This window comes from Corapipo altera, unplaced genomic scaffold, assembly GCF_003945725.1.
Source record: "Corapipo altera isolate COAL_440 unplaced genomic scaffold, ASM394572v1 2c, whole genome shotgun sequence".
NCBI lineage: Eukaryota > Metazoa > Chordata > Aves > Passeriformes > Pipridae > Corapipo > Corapipo altera.
This window is the reverse complement of record NW_020884923.1, coordinates 4,310,951-4,328,288: the sequence shown is the minus strand read 5'-3', so window position 1 is coordinate 4,328,288 and position 17,338 is coordinate 4,310,951. Positions and strand designations below refer to the sequence as shown.

The window sequence follows — 17,338 nt, the reverse complement described above, 5'->3', positions numbered from 1 at the left end:
GCAGTGTGGGTACCCAGAACTAGTACATAAGCTACTCCTTTCCATTCTATATTTGTGCACCCATGTTTTCAGGGCCAAAAATAGACTCTTGATTTGTTCTTAATGTCCTCAGCATACCATCAGTGAGTGTGGTGGCCGTAGAACTGATCGGGGTTTTTTTGAGATTTAACTATAAGTTGGATTAACTTCTGCTTTTGGATATGGTTTTTTTTTTTAATTTTCAGGTGTAGAGGAGTCTCTTGTCCTACTGTGGGACATGTTGGACGTGTTACTGTGATGACCATTGTGAGACATCAATGCACAAGAAACTATATAAAACTGGGGGAGGGGGACAGTGTATGGAAGCTGATTTAACAAAAAGCTGTCAGTGAAGTACAGAGCCTACAGCTTCCTTTAGGAAGAATAAACATCAGTAGAGGAAATTGATTAAAAATAAGAGCTGTACATATAAGATGTCAGACTCCTTTCCCGGTTTAAATACCATCTGATCCAAACTGCAAACTTATCTGACTGCCGTCCAATTTCCATCTCTTAATTTTAATTACAGTTGGGTAGTGTGTTTTCCTTAGTGCTTTTGACTTGCTGGTGTGCAGGGTACATTATCATACTTTTCTTCTAAGGTCTGGTAACTTCAGACTTTCAGACCTGAATACAGGAAGCCAATTAAGTATTTGCTTAACTTCTACAGTGTTAGGTTAAAGATGCTCTCTTCAATCAGAGTCCTAATTACTAAAATGATGTGAGCCCATACCTGTATGAGAGCTTAGTCCTGTCTGTTGACTATTAATTATATTACATTTATTCTTGCATACATGCAACTGTAGTTAAGTGGAAGACCTTAGCCCACGTGGTTCTCAAAATCATCCAGACTTTTGGAGAATGAAGATGCCTTTTTTCAGTAACAAGGGAGAAACTTAATGCACAGGTTCTGTGCATAAGGCCTGTTCCCTTTTCATGGCTAGTCACTGTGGTGTTTGTACCCTTTGACTGAGTGGCAGAGATACAGGCTGGTGCTCCTTGGCATTGAAGCCTTCATCTGAAAAACAGTATCTGACCAAGTGAACAGGTGCTGTTCACCTGGTCAGATGAGGTTTCAGCCTTCTGCTGAATGAATGCTCCTGAAAACTTATGTTTTTCTCGTTCATGTTTTAGCAACATCACTCCATTTCTTACCACATCATGTGAATGTACAACTTATGCTTTTACCTAAGGAGGGCAAAAATCCATGTGAGTCCAATAGCCAAAATAGGTGACCAACTTTTGTTATGGTTCTGATGCTCTGTTTTGAAAGGGAGGTTAGACAAATATTTGCATTCAAAATGCATTATAACTTCTTAACTTCTGACAGATCTTTTTTTTCAAGCTATGAATCAGCAGATTGGTTCTGTCTCATGAGTGTTGTGGCATTTCTGTTACCTGGAAAGAGACTGGAAAAGTATTTCCTCCGACTTCTTTTGCCAAACAAGGTTACTTGTTTATTTGTTTGTCCTGAAATTCAGTTTTGCTTTATTTTGAATTGCACTTATTGCAGGGGTACATAGCATCTTCACACAAAGAGCGAGCCACCTTGCCACAATCTTCAGGCTAGATCCTGAATCAGTTGTGCAGAATCGAGCAAGGGTAGGTGTTAGGACAAGGAGGATGTGAGAGTTCATATGGCTAATGGAGAAAGAGTGAAGCAGAAAGCATCAGCGTTTCATGCATCATGTAGATAATTTCTATGCAGTGTACCCAGTAGTTGTGTTTAATCACTTAAAACCTTCTTGGCGGAAGAGACCTTTACATTTAAAAGGCAGGATGCTCAAAAGTCAGGCAGTAGGATGGAGAAATTAAAGAACATTTTCATGCTCATTTTTCCTTGTTTAATATTTAGTTTAGCACCACAGTTGTAGAGCACATTTTCAAGATAAGATAAAAGATCCTCTTTTTAAGTACCCTATATTCATTGAGGACTTGAGAGAAACAGTGCATACCTCTTTTGGAAGTCTAGTCATAAGTAAGAACTGTAATGTTTCAGACACTTGCCAAAATCAAGTCCTTGAGTCTTTAGAGCAGAATCAGGTTCTGATGGAGAGCTGGTTGCCTTGGCACATGTGCCGGTTGAAATACACCACATTTCTCAGCTGGTTTCCAGCAGCCACTGTGGAGGAATATGCATCTACGATAGAGTTTGTCTCTGATGTGTCAGCCTAAACAAACATCTTTCGGATGCTCTTGGGCATCTGAAATGGTGCTACTTATCACATTGTATATTATTATTATTATTATTATTGTTGTTGTTGTTGTTGTTGTTGTTGTTGTTTTTGTTATTCTTTCTTCTCACTGCTTTGGTACAGGCTGTACTACTAACATCAAACCACTTAGATATAAGGACCATGTATTTCTTGTAGGAAGCCAAAGCATGCAGTTCTGTCTGTCAACGCCACCTTTATCAGCCACACCCTCCCAGTTACATTAGCCTCCTCCACCCTGAAACAGTAAATTGGGTGACAGCATTCCCAGGCCCCAGTCTGGAAGGAGTATCAGGGTGTGACGTGGCCACTGTTTGGAGGCTGCCTGCCCATAGGTTGGCACTGGCAAGGCAGAGCAGCCCAGCACTGGCACAAGGGGGGCCCAGCGGCATCACTGATCCTGCAGGGAAAACAAAAAAACTCCTTCTTGACTGGATCTGCAAACATGTGTGGCTGACTGTGTGGCTGCACATATGCCTGTGTCCTTTCTGGGGCGAAGGTGATTCCAGGAGGACAGGGACTGTGGCTCACAGTCTGAAGGACCCAAACTGTGCCCCGGACTGAGTGACAGTGTGAGATGATTTAAGCTTTATCTCAGAGGGGCATGGGTTGCAGCTAGAAATATATCCAGCTGACATTAATTGCTGTTTTGATTATTTCCCAAGGTCAGATTCAGGGTTTTCTTTGTGCCATTACTTTACCTGAAGTGGAATTGTACTATTCTGTGAGGACTGTATATAACAGGAATATAAATTTGAACTCACATCCTGAAGTATTCTAATGAGAACATAAAATTGAGGGAAAGAGGCATAGGTTTCAATTCTTTTGGTCTGTGATTATTTTAATTTGGACTCAAAAACCTATATAACCTATAATGACCTTCTAAATGTGTCAGGGAGGATGATAAAATTCAGGGAGTTTAAATTAGGACCTCACCCTCTGTACCACAAAGCCTAATCACATCAAAATATGGTGGATATGGTATTGTAGTTCCCTTCAGACCCAGGATTTTTGTGTTTATTCCCTACCTAATAACCCAGCTTCAGCTGTAAAGTATGGGTAGTGCCTCTCTGTGCTTTCTGCATTCCCACTAACTTTTTTAGAGGGTTGTGGTTTTTTGGTTGGGTTTGGGTTTTTTATGTTTTTTTGGTGGTGTTTTGTTGGTTTGTTGTTTTTATTTATTTTTTTTTTTTAATGTGAGTCAAATTATCTCCAGTTCCTGTGGGTACTGAAACCATGAGCTTATGTTCATAAAGGCGTTCATGTTGCAAGGCTGGTTACAAGAATGGTAAGTAGCATACCTCGTTGGCTACATTTTTGGATGACTGGAAGGAGTTCATTCTGTTCATCTTCCACTCAGTGATGTTGGTGGGTTGTATGTGAAACACACATGATAAAGCAGGGATGACAGGGAGCTGCTGAGAGGCTCTCAAGCTTTATCTGTCTTCTATGTGAGTGGCAGAAGACAGTATCACCACCCACCCTGTTGTACGCCTCGGCACCCTGCAGAAACACTGGTATATGGACACATAATCAATGTCACAGTCCAAAATAAAACTGGAGGCTTTGTAGGTTTGGGAACAGGTGTTTTATGTATTGCTCAGATTGATTCAAGTGATATGTATGTGCCCGTCACCTATTTCTAGTGTCTCTAAAATCTCATTTCTGGTTTCTCTTAGATACTTTGCCATGGATTTGGAAAGCAGCTTTAAACAAATAATATTTTGATTTTGAGGGGGTTGGAGAACAGTCATAGAGAGGACCTCATTAAAACTATACTATCTTGATGAGGTCTTTATGTCTTTTCTACAGTTATGCTGTAAATCCACTCGGTACCTTGCATTCTTAGGCCTGTTTCTATTAGTTTAAAAGTGCCTCTCTTGCTTCCTTTCCCATTCCAGTCTGCAGTGGCATTGCATATTCTGCTTAAACTATAAACCTATACAGTTTAATAATTTAACTAACACTCTTCACTCTTTTTTTTTTTTTTCTTTTTAGGTAAGCTTAGGAGTCTTCCCCTTCAACATTATAACAAATATGTAGATGTGGAAATGTGCACTTGCTTTGATGTAGCTTTTGGAGTCATTCATATTATAAAACAAATTGTTTGATTTTGAGGGTGGGAAAGAAAGAAAAAAGCTCCAAAAATGTCCCCCTGTTTTTAATGAGCACAGTTTTGCCAAGTGTCAATTAATATTCTTCAGTCTTTGCCCTAATTAAGAGCTTTTTAGGATCCTCTGAGAAAAAGGGGTTTTGCCAAGTTAGCAGATTTTCAGACAGGTGAGCTGTTTTTAGCTTTGCCTTTGCTTGGTACATTTTTGATAGTGTTTTTCCTCATTGCTATTCCCTTTCCTTTTGTTGCTCTGACACCAGCCATATTTGCTGCCCAAATTATTGCTCTGATACATATGAAGCTTCTCTATAATTTTATGCTGGAGAAGAATTACAGAAGCTGAAATAATCACTCAAAGCAAAAGCTGTTGTTCTGAAACTAAGTAAGGGAAGAGAGGAAGCACAGTCTTGTTTTCCTAAGCCAAATTCTTTACTGAGCCTCCTTTCAAAATACAAGCATAAAAAATCCCAGGGGGATGTGGTTATCATTGACCCAATGAGGACCATCATGCTACATGACTTGTGGCAACTGGGCCCCAAGGGTTCAGAGTTTAAACTTTTTGTTGTCTCTTCACACAGTGGGAATTAAAGTTTTCAGAAGTGTTGACCAAAAATTTTTTTTCAAAGTTATTTTTTCACAGAAAGAGATATGGACATTTTTAGACTGGAAATACCTGAAAGTCCTAGTTTGATTTATGCATTTTTAGAGCTTTCCCATTACTGAGACAAAAACATATTTCATATTAACTATGTGAAATGGCTTCTTGGCTTTTTAGTGTTTAATAATTTTACATTGAAAGTATCTTAAAACCAATTTTTGCTCACTTCTTTAAAGGGAAAATAAGGAGAAATTCAGTCAACTACATGACTATAATCAATTACAATGGGACTCAGCAAGCAGCAGAGATGGCATTTGGTTGCTGAGCCATTACAAGCACTTTGCCGAAACCTTCAGCTGATCAATCTCCCTTGCTGCTTCAGTATGATATATATAATTTCTTGAAACAGCACTAAGTGGTTAGGATTAGCAAAATGGTGTAAACTGTAATGTATATGTTCTCTGACTACTTTGTAATAAGATAAAAGAAACCAAACCAAACCCTGAATGAACAATCTTTTTGATCACTTGTTCCCCCTCTTCACGATCAGTCTTGCATTTAGTGGTCACATATGGAGATGTTAGCTAGTATCTCACATTGTAGTCATGTCAAAAGGGAAGCTCTTGGCCACTTCACTTGCAAAATTCATTACTCCAGTCAAGCACTGACATGAAATGGAGTTTTGGTGTATTCTTCTGTGTAGAAGCATGAGGTCACCCAAGATTACCAAAAGTGTCATCTCTCTCCTCTAGATTCAAGAAGGAGCCGCCTAAGTTAGAGCTGGGGAAGAGGCCTTGAACAGATGTGGAAGAGAAATGGAGCTTGTGATTTCACACTGAAACTTATAGCTAGTTGGCTAACTCTTTCCAAGATACTTCCCTGACCTTTTGAGATTAGCTTTCTGAAAGAGCCAAAGAGAAGAATCTTTGGATTTCCTTTTACTTATTGTCTACTTCTGCTGAGCTTGAAATCGTCAGTAATGGAAAAATACTCAAACCTGAGCTGTGGTGACACAGTTTTAATGGCTTATGGCCAAACACTGTAAAACCCCAAGGTCAGAATAAGCTAATAAAGAGCCTCCAGGTGCAGTTTATCTTCTGCTTGTGTTTGAGTAAAGAGGGTACCCAGTTACTATGAGCCAAAAAAATAACCCCTAAGCCAGGAAGTAGAAAATTTGGAATCCTTCTCCTCTGATGCTGCAAAATTATAAATGCAACTGAAGTGACAAAGATAGAAGTGGCCCTGAACTACCTACGGAAGGGGAGTTTTGGCACTTTTCTGTGTATATGTGAGCAGAAAGGGTTGGTGATTGCCCCTGTGGGCTTCCTTCATTCTTCTTTTGTCATAGGGGAAGTTCTTCCCTGATGTTGTTAAGAAATGTGTGAACTCATTCCACTCCACAGGGCACCTATATGATGTCTGAATCCTCGTAACTTTTCTTGCTGGGTATTAAAATTGGATCTTCCCACATGACTCAAAAGGCTGAACTTTCAAATTCAAGTCTGTTCATCTGTTCATCAAGCATCACTCCATTTCCCAGGTTCTGTATTTGACTGACAGCCCAGTTCTGAGACTTCATCCAGCTCCATAGTTTCAACCATTGTCAAAACTGTCAAATGAAGGTCTCACCTTCCAAATAGTGAGGAGTTACTTCTTTAACTCTGTTACTAGCTTTGCCTCTGGTTTACTAGTCCAGCGGCACACTACTGAATCTCCTTTCATTCTATGAAGGGAGTCTGAAGAAAACAGCTTGTGTGTGTTTTTAATTACGTGTTTGTTCAGCCCTCTGAGGATGTCAGGAGCTGTGAACAGCAAATGCCAAGTGATTGCCAGGAAGAAAGCTGCTGACTGCAGTGCATCATAGACAGAACCCTTCTGTGTAACTGCCACTGCCTTGCCATGCACATACCAGTGATATCTGATTTTGATTATAGTCTCTCCTCTGATGATAGTGCTGTCTCGAGTTCTCCTGGAGACAAAGTCTTGATCAAGTGAAAACATAAGCAGTCGTGTAGTCAAGGACAAAGTCAGTCAGTCTCCCCCAGATTCCTGTCTATTGACTCTTCTTTCTTCCTCATTTTGAGAGAACTGAAAGGCTAACGATCTTCCTTTAAATGAGCATAACTTGCTGTGTTGTGTTAGTCTAGACAAAGGAAATCAAATTAATTAGCCGAAAGACTGCAAATGTGCTGTGTAGGAGGACCTGTCATTAAAGTGCCTCATTCAAACTCATGTGGCTTGCTGTGTATTCAGAACGGTAGCTCTGGTCTTCCTCTCAGCAGAAGAGAAATAGAATAATAGTAGGCTTCAATTAGAGGCAGAACTATAATTCAGTCATGAGCAAGGAGAAAGGGAGGTGAGTAGGAAGATGGCTGCTCTGCAAAGCCTAAGTCATAAAATATAAAATACCAATTTACACGTGGCAACAGATCTTTTATGATTGAATTACATCCTTTATATTCAATAATGGGCCAAGACAGGGCAGAATACAGACAGGGCAAATATTTACATTCTTTGGGTAATGATGGAGGGAGGTTCACTGATCTGAACATGAATCAAAGCCACAAGAACATAGATGTGGGACAGTCAGGTGTTACTATCAGTGTGAAGTGGTAGGGATAGAGTAAATTTCTAGTATTTTTATGTGAAATTTCCTGTGCTACAAGTCATCTTGAAACATTTCACTGAAAATTCATCTTTTAGTTACTTTTAGTTAAGTGATACACACTGTCAATAACAATGCATAAATGGTTATTTGCCCATTCATTCTGTGTGGTATACATTTTCTAATATACCCAGAAAGTGATATTAAAATGTATAGGTATTTAGCATTTTATGTTCATAGTGTATATCTAATTAAAATTTTACTTGTATTCCTGACTTTATGACACTCATAAGTTCTGTACTTCTGTGGAGCTGCTATGATTTATTTTGGTTCATTGTTAGCTATGACAGTCATAAACATTACTGTCAATTTGGAAGTATCAATAGACATGTAGTGAAATAAATGAAAATTCCTTTTTTTAATCTTACAAAACAACTTGAAAACAAGAGTCAAATTAATTCCAAACTGAAGAACTTGCACCAAGGCATCAACTGATGCATGTACAAGAGTATCCAGGAAGCCATTTAACTCTGAAGGTTTTGAACTCCAAATCTCATCTTTGTTTATAGGCATGCAGAAACACAGACAAAAATCCATCAGAGCATGCATTTACTGCACTTTTCAGCCCTCACAGGTTTGAATTGCATTTCAGTTGCATACATGAATTTTTTCATACAAGAGCTTGAGTGAACAGGCTTCCTTTCAGACCAAAGCCCACAACTGAGTCAAACATTTGAAACAAAAGTAGTTAAACAGGGATTCTGATGGGCCATTAGTTAATCCAGAAAAAGTAACTGCAAAAGTGAGCCAAGCAGAAACCTCATTCTTAGAGAAAGAATAAAACATCTTGTAATTCTCCAAGTAAGTTTATGAACAAAAACATTACAGGATCAACCCAGGGTTAACACCGTGCATGGAGTGCAGCAGTGATTTGTTACTGCCTGGCTTCCACTGACACATGGTGCAGCGCAGATAAGTTTTTAGCTTTTGGGCCAACTTACACCCGGGGCAAGAGACTGTATTAAAGACTTTGTGTTGACCCACCATTGTTTCAAGGTGTCTTGTCTTGCATGTGAACATTAGAGCTCATGAACTCTGATTTTCTATGGGTGTGCACAATGTGCCAGTCCATCACAGTAACCCTAAACATCCTCTTTACTACTTCCACCTCTTGTGATTCTAAACTGTGATATAATTGACTTGTTTCCCCTTGCCCCCTTCCCTGAAATATTTTTCATACCTCCCTGTGTACCCTAGGAGTTTCAAACCTGCCTTACTGTCCAGCCTGTTTGAAATTTGGCAGAGGAAAAAAATTTATTGTGAGGAAGTGTCATATGTGTTGCTTGTTAATCAAAGGAAAAAAGGATGAGAGAATTTCCTAGATTTATCCTCACTGAGGGGAAAAAAGTGCTTTGCTGTGAATGATTCTGCTAAGGCACTTTGTTACATTTTTGCGTGGTTTAGACCTGGTTGCAGCTAACAGGCTGAATGGGGTCAATTCTTGTGTTATTTGCTCATTAGCACAGATCTTCTGTACTCTGTCCCCAGAACTGCTGTGAGTTTTAGTCAGGAGGACTGATGCTTTGGCAGACAAATTTAGGCAGAGGTAAATCTAAATGAAAAATGTTCAAAGGAATAAATATATACAATTTTTAGGACAATTTATGAAAATACAGCTGGAATGGCTCTCACAAGGGACATATTGGAAAATAGTGGGGATACATAGCTGAAATTTTGTGTGTATGGGAATTTTCCTACTGCCTAATAGAAAGACTAGCCTGCGGGATATTGTGATAAGAGCAATTCTTATTTGAACCATCTGTGTTTTTCAGCTCTATAAATAGGATATTGGCTTACAGAAGTTCATAATATGAACACTAGACCATCAATAACATTTTAGATTTTTCAAACAGGAACACGACCATTTCAGTCATAATGTGTTAACTGAGGACAGCATCTTGAATAGAGTCTGAAAGAATACAACCATCTGAATCTACCAGAAAATCTGGAAAATTTAAATGTTACTTCTCTGCTGATTAACCTAGTGTTTATTATATGCAAGATTACAGGCCACCTATTGATTTTTAGAAGTAATGGCATTTTTCTGACCATTACGAGAAGCAAGCGGAAATTCTTTTGAGCACTTCAGAAATCTCAGTTTTGTTCAAGAATAGAACTCATCCAAATACCCTCTTTTTGGAGAGGTGTAAGTACAGTAATGAATATATATTGAAGATTAATGGTCTTCTCTCTTATTGTGGGCCATATGAGCTGTGTGTTCTAGAAGCAGCGTGTTGTTTGAAGCTACAAGCCATAAAGCTCCTAACTCTATCTCTGTTCTATCAAAACTCAGGGAAACTATATTGGAAACTTTCATACAAACCAATTTTCATTTACAAAACTATAATTTTTTAAAGGAAAGCTTGCCTAAGGATAAAAAATCCATATTGCTTAGCAAAAAGAAGAGCACTGGTGCCATGCTGTGCAGTTGAAAGATATTGGAAATGGTTCATTCTCAGTTAATTTCTGACCTCCAGTAATTCACTTCCCCTCTGAGCTCAGTTCTGGTCCTGCCATATGTTGATCAGTCTACAAACATTTGAAGCTGTGTTGCTTAGTCAGGCACTGGGCTTGGATTGAGATTTCTATGTTCTGTTGTAATGCAAACAACAAAAATATAATGGAGACTAGTCATTGCAAAATAGTCTTTTGTAGTATTGATTCTCCAGTGAGGAAGCAATGAAATGAGCTATTGTATTTAAATGCTGAACTTTCCCCATTCTTGTGTTGACTGTCCTCCTTTCCAACAGGCTGAGGGATGGTCACAGATGAAGACATTTGCTCAAGCGACCGCTTCCCTTCAGATTTAGTTTTTAGTTTCCCAAGGGCAGAATCTGCTGTTTTCTCCTAAATGAAATGCTGCCAAATGGGAGTGTACCAGCTGACTTCTGCACAGCGGAATAAAGTTAAATGTAGGCTGTTTTTGCTTGCTGGACAAAATGTTCGTGTGCAAACGGAACTGACTTGCCTATTTGGGGTTCTCTGTCTCGTGCTTAAAAGCTGAACAACACTAGGAAGAAGAACAAGTATCTTTTCAACTTAGTTCCCTCTTGCTGAGAGACATTTTTGAGATGCATAGCAGAGTTATAGGTCCTTTCCAAAAACGCTCTTCTCCTTGTATCCAAGGAGTTTTATTTATTCCTTCCACCCCCTGACTGTAGCATTCTTCAAAACCAGGTTGGGAGAAAGAAAATCAACCTCATGGACAGCTAACAGAAATCTGGTTTTATTTTGTGGGTTTTTCCCTCCTCCTACTCCTCCTTTTTTCTCCAGTGTTGCATGTGCTGCCAGTACTGATGACTACCCAGACACTTCTGAGTAGGACATCTCACTCTGCTTAGGACAATTCACATTGCTCACCAGGCAGACATTTGTCTGTGGTTGGCTCTAAAACCACGAGTTCCTGAAGCTGAAATAGCAATGAAATTTAGGACTTTTAATCATAATGATATCAAAAAAAAACCCCTTTGTCCGTTTACCTGCTAGTATTCAATCAGAGTTCTGTGTATTCCTGTTCCCCTAAAAATGGCATTGCTGCATTCCTGAGCTACTGTAGGATAACAGTGCTTTTACATTCCGTTCAGCTTTTGTTCCTTCTCTTTATCTTATTTTTCCTGTGTTAAAATGCTGACAGAGTTGTGGAATCAAATCTTTGCTACTGGTAAATACAAGGTAATATGAAGTTGACAGTGTCTTGCTTCACTGTATTACCTGGCTAACATTTACGCTTAAATTCCCCCAAATCCAAACCAACAAACCTTGTAGCAGTTTTCTCCCCTATTTTCTTCTAGTTGGGAGATTACCTTAGTAATTGCATCTATTATATGTGTGTGTGTGTCTGTTTTGGGAAGCACTGGTATTTATCATGGATTTAATCACAGAGTGTGGGTAAGGTTAGAAGGAACCACAGTGTGTCATCTAGTCCAACCTTCTTGCTCAAGCAGGGTCATTCCAGAGCACATTGCACAGCTCTTGGAACTAGAAAATCTATAGTCACAGCTAAATTAATGTGATGCAACATCCTTTCAATTAGCTCTATCTTAGCATAGATTGTTCCCACCAGTGTATTTTTCTACATACTTTGGTTTTGTTGATGATTTATATATTTTTCAATATTTTAAATTTAGTGTCTTCAGGAACTGTCCTGACAAGGACAAATTCTGACATTAGGGGGGAGATGTTGTCCTCTCCTGAAGAACATAGGCTGGGATCATTGAAACGCAGCTCCATCTCCCCCTGTCAAAAACAAAGCAAGAACCTCACTGTAGAATGTGGTTCCTGAGGTCTCTAGCCTGCAAGAAGACCTTTCCCAGTTCTTTTAAAGCTTTATAGCGTTCCCTGTGGGTATTCTTGGCTCGCTGGTGTATAGGTGTTGGTGAAAGGGAGAGAGAAGAATGGATCTCCTTGGTGGGCAGGAGAGAGAAGGATGGAAAGGAGGAAGAATCTCCATCCAAGCCAGCCAAACTAGGAATTTATTATGTCTGAAAGAAATGTTTTCTCCGTCTACCACCTACCGCTAGTTGTGATGCAAGAAAATAGCTTTCTTTCAAATCACTATAGAAGGTTCTTAGAGGGCAAGAATGGAAAAATTTCTGCCTGTAATGGCATTAATTTTTCTTTTTTAAATAATTATTGCTTTTGGTGTTGCGTGCACTGGTTTTGGAGACTGATTCTTAGTACTCCTAGTACATGGTAACTCTACTGCCAGAATGCAGAGATTTTGTATCTGAATATCTGAATAACACATCCTAGCTTCAGTACTGTGTTTTCTGTGTTTTTTTAAGTTTGGTCTCCCCTGCCTCCTTCACGCTTTGTTGTTGTGGCTGGCCTCAGTCTTGGCAATTTAGTAATGAGAATCTATTAATGATGGAACGATTTAATAAGACGCCCATGTCTCTGCAAAAAGAGATGCAGTACAGTGTTCAGTTATTGCCGACACTGTTGAGACATGGAAGAAATAGTTTCCAAAGGATACTTGAAAGAGAAAAATTAGCACCAAATACCTCTCTTGCACAAAGATGGCTGATTAGTGTTTATTGTGGTCTTTATGTGAACATTGTACCATTAGAATCATGCCTAACCATTAATAAATTAAATAAATAGCATTTTTGGCTTCCTGGTAGAGAATCTGATATTTCCTGGCTTCCCACATCTGTTGCTAAAGCCAAGTTTTAGTTCTTTGAAAAGCCATTGCCTGGCTTGTCTTCAAGGAACACTTCTTGTGTCCCATCTTAAATGTGAGAACTAACCATGTACAACATGTTCTTACATTTATATACATATGACTGATTTATACAGATTCTTTATCTGAGTAGGTCAAATAGGAAAATAGGTTGCGACTAGAAAAATTTTTGGTAAGAGGGATTCCCACACTCAACCACACTCAGATGATCCCTAAGGGGAGCTCTCGTGTCTCTGAAGTTTGCAGGATGAAACCTGGGAAAGAGTGATGCAGGTGGTCAGATGTGGCCATCTGTGTATCATACTGTGGAAATGGACCTGATTTAATCTAGTCTGTAATGCTTGCCTTTTGGTAGTTAAAGAGAATTGCTTTTTCAGGGGAAACTCTTCAGTCATTAACTAAATTCAAAATTTTCAAAAAGTAAAGAATCTCTGAACTTGTTTATCATCTTCCCAGTCATGAGCTCTTATGGTACTTTTGATACGTGTAGGATAGATTTATAGTACTAAATTTTCTTCCTCATGAATCCATATTGTGACTAAGCTGAATAGGTAGACAAGACAGGTTTTGCAGGTTTTTGGGCTTAAAAAAAAAAAAATAAAAATTGGCTGTGAGTATTTTTCTGAATTCCCTCCAGGAGGGCCTGGTGAAGCGATGATTGTGTCATACCTGTATCAGAGACTGGGATGTTTCCAGGAATACTGATAATGCTGAGTGCTTTGTAGGTGTGCATGCTAAAGCAAACAAATGGGTCTCACACCTACTGATTTCCTGAGCAGCTAACATAAAATATCACAGTGATCTTCCAGTTACATCCCTCTTTCTTTCTGCCAGCCTGCAGCTCTGAAGTAGGCTGACCTACAGAACAGGAATTCCCAGTCAGAAACTGCATCTTGAGCTGAGAAACTGGTCATGACTTTGAAAACCATAGGAAACATCAGAGCAGTCGCTCAGCAAAGATGAGAACTGCTGTTAAGTTCTCCCCTGTCTTTCAGACCATAGCACCCAATTCTACATTGGGGGACTTCTCGAAAAAAGATACCCTTGAATTCTGAAATCAAATCTAATGCTCCAATTCAGAGAGAACTTCCCTAACCACAAAACTATAGGCTATTTTTGGGGTTACGTTACTGTCTGTCCTGCTCTGGAGCTGGATTAATTTCAAGAATGCATGAGTTATTGGGCCAGAAGGTCATATGCAGGAGAGAGCCTGCCTTGGTAGATATTTTATGTTACATAGTAATTGCATACAAAGAAGAAATATAGCAAAGGGCAGATACAGTGATCCTGGGTCTTCCCCTCCTGCTACAGTGCCCTGACCTCTGCAAATGACAGAGCTGGATCTTGGCATTCTTGCCTCCTTGGCCAAAAGAAGGATTTTTTATACTCCTGGGTACCTGATAGCTCAGCTCCATCATGCTGGGTTTGATGAATTTATGAACTCATGCTTGATGCTGATTTCCTTATCTCAAGGAGAAAAAACCTTGCCATGTAAAATGTAAGTGCAGCCAGGCCTTGTTGAGTATCTCGTGTAAGATTAAGTTATTCTCAGTTCACGTGCTAGAAAAAAGGCGCATTGGGGAACTGGCAGGAGCTGGCAACAATGCTTGAAGAAGTTGAAAACTGTCACACAGGAGCCTCCACTGGCTCTGCCATGGGAACCCCAGTGCATCAGGAATGGGGGGCCGAGGCTGGCATTGGTGCAAGTTGTAGAGGCATTGGTCTCTTGAGGCAGTTCTTGCTTGCGTCGTCTCAGCCACATGCTGTTCCATTTTGTTACATCTAAGTAGGGCAGAACTGCCCTGTTCTTGCCAAAAGCCAGATTCTTCTCCAGTACGTTTTGTGTTTCTTCTCATCCTGTTCTGTCTGCAGACAGACAGCATTCACCATGTTGCTTTGCATTCAAACTGAGTTTGCAAAAATGTTCTGGTTCTCTGGGAGTACTGAGGTTTCTCTTCTCTTTGCATGTGAGCACCATAAATATATGGAGTCCTTGGCAAGTTGCTGGCACTAGGTGACCTTGTTTGCACCCTTACTTGCTTGAATAGGGGATTTGTGTGCCAGGGCTTAGAAAGGGGTGATTTGCAGGCTAGTAAAGGGCAACCCTGTGATTAGAAATTCCACGATCTGACAGAATGCACATTTGACCTGCTAGTGTAAGGTAGATTATTATTCTATTATGTAAATATTTTAAGGCTCAAGTTTGATAAGGATCAATGAGAGAAATGAGTGGTGCGTTCCTACCTGTCTGTAGAAGTACTTGCTGACATGTACTGCAGCATTTGGTTTATAACCTTACAATAGTGGCTTTGATTAATAATACTTTATTAGTTATAAACATAGACTTACTGAGCAAATCCTACTTGCTCTGTTGCATGGCTCTCCATGTCTACATAAAACCATTTCAGTAATTAGAAAGTTACTATAATATTTCTCTGTATTGTAGATTTTGAGTTCTCTGCTTTCCTGAATTCCTACGTAAGATTTCTACTTGACCCTCATCCTTGACACAAAAGGGAAATGTGTCCTTTCAACTTGCCTTTTATGATAAGAAAGGGTGGGTGTGGTAAGACAGGGCTTCACAGAACATAAAGGTTGGAAAAAAACTGTAAAATCATGCCAAGAAAAGAGAAGGGTATGGGGGAAAGGGTACATCTCTGCTTCTGATGTGCTTCTGGACCTGTGCTATGCCAGGATCAGACAAATGAGACTGGAGAGGCAATATCCCTTGTGTTTCAAGAGAAGAGTAGAAGAGTATACCTGAGAAATGTGGCATAAGGCATCTTGTGAAAAGCTCGTCTCTGTTGTTTTCTAGAAGATGTAGGCTTGTAACTCTGTTTTTTTTCCTCTCCTTTCTATATAAAACGCAAACTAGTGGGGATCAGTTGTTTTATCTACTACTGAAATGCAGCCATCAGTGCAGAATAACATGAGAACAGTTTGAAAGGAGGCATGGAACACTATATTCAACTGAAACTAATTACCTGATTAGGTTTTGGCCTGCATGTGTGGGTTGACATCCAATGGACTTGGCTACAATTCTTGCCAGCAAAGCCAAGTCTAGTCTTGCTTCATTTAAAGACTTTGGACAAAAGTTCTGGACTTGCATGCTGAATGCTAAGCAGTGTGAAAATAGGCCACTGATTTAAAGTACCCATGGCTACAGTGGGTGTCAGTGGGCAGATGGCATGGTTGCAGATGAATGAGCTTTTTTGGAATTTTAGAAATACTGGTTTCCATTTAAAGGTGATTCTGTTTCAAGCACACAATCTGATGAAATTTAACTCTGCATTGGAACATCCTCTGTTCACAGCTATAGGATTAGCACTTTCCTTCAGCACTTCAAAATTCTCCCCTTAGAAACTTAGTCAAGTCTGGCACTGGGATTTTATAGACTTAGAAAATAACCTAAGGGAATGTTATCTCACTTATTCTCCTACAGTAGTTCCTCCTCTTTATCTCCACAGGAGTTAAACACATTAGGCCTGCTTTATTAGGTGAGAAGCATTTGTTAATGCTGTTGTCTTCTTTTGCACCTTTACTGCAAACACTTTTTTTATCTTTTGGTGTCATTGTTTGGAAAATGGCACGTTTTCTAAACGGGAGTACCTGTGCAACATGTGAAGTGTCTATAGTGTTAGACATTATACTTACCAGTCTGATGGTAGTTTTTTGTCTTGGCACCTTTTTAAAGTTAAAAAAATATAAAAGCATTACTTGGTTTGAAGCATTACTGTGAAGAGAGGAATGAGTGTTTCATCTGTACACTATTAAAAAATTATCCATTAAGAACAAAGGGGAGCAGAGCACTTTTAGAAAGAAAGTGTTCTTACCTCTAAATGGGAAGCTTCTGTGCTGCACCCGGTTCTGGCACTGTAGAGACCCTCTGTTCTTCTTTCCCAGGGAGAATGTTATGAAATGAATTGTCAAATCAGTTGTAGCAGTTCACTGGTGAGCATTGACTTCATGAGGAGATTTAGTGCATTACTGTGATATTCTGGAAGTGCTTTGAGACACATTACTGAAATGAATTGGACAAGAGCTGGTAAGAGATGCTCCACAGAACAAGAATACCTAATAGAAAACCACAGGAAAAAGTATTTTTGCCAACTGGCTGACTATTTCAACTTAGCAACCAGATCATGCTCTAACCTATTCCTTAACATCTAAAATAAATATTGAATCCTCTCATGTTTACAGACCTTCTTAAACCATTTGCCCAAGAGGCGTTGCAGTTGTGAAGTCCTCGAAATTGTGTTTAAGCATTTCCTCTTACTGCAAAAATAAATCCATCAAGTTTTTGGCCTCCCACAAAGACAACAAATACAAGCCTGTAAGTGCCATAAAAGCCCCAAGAAACTTCAGAAGCAATTTAGAATAATAAAAATAGTCTTTTGGACACCCCGTGCTACTTCTGTGTGGAACGAGGTTGGACTGGGTCTTGGGGGCTGAAGAGGCAGATGATGGGAGTTCACTTTATGTAACCTGGTATTCCCTTCCCCTCTCCTCTGCCATTCCCAAACCAGCTATTACTGTATTGTCAGGAGCC

At 39.5% G+C, this 17,338-nt stretch overlaps 1 protein-coding gene across 3 annotated transcripts in view; it reads left to right on the top strand.

Annotated features, from left to right (window-relative positions):
* Positions 1-17,338, top strand: part of GREM2 (gremlin 2, DAN family BMP antagonist) — a 41,388-nt gene that overhangs the window by 18,014 nt on the left and 6,036 nt on the right. Inside the window, exon 1 of one of the 3 annotated variants that reach the window (XM_027657213.1) lies at positions 4,258-4,511. The exons of 1 other annotated variant lie outside the window; for it this stretch is intronic. The gene's annotated coding sequence lies outside the window, so the exon portion shown is untranslated. Of the gene's footprint in view, positions 1-4,257; positions 4,512-12,652; positions 17,123-17,338 lie in introns of those variants that run through there. One more of the 3 variants, XM_027657212.1, reaches the window with a different exon arrangement.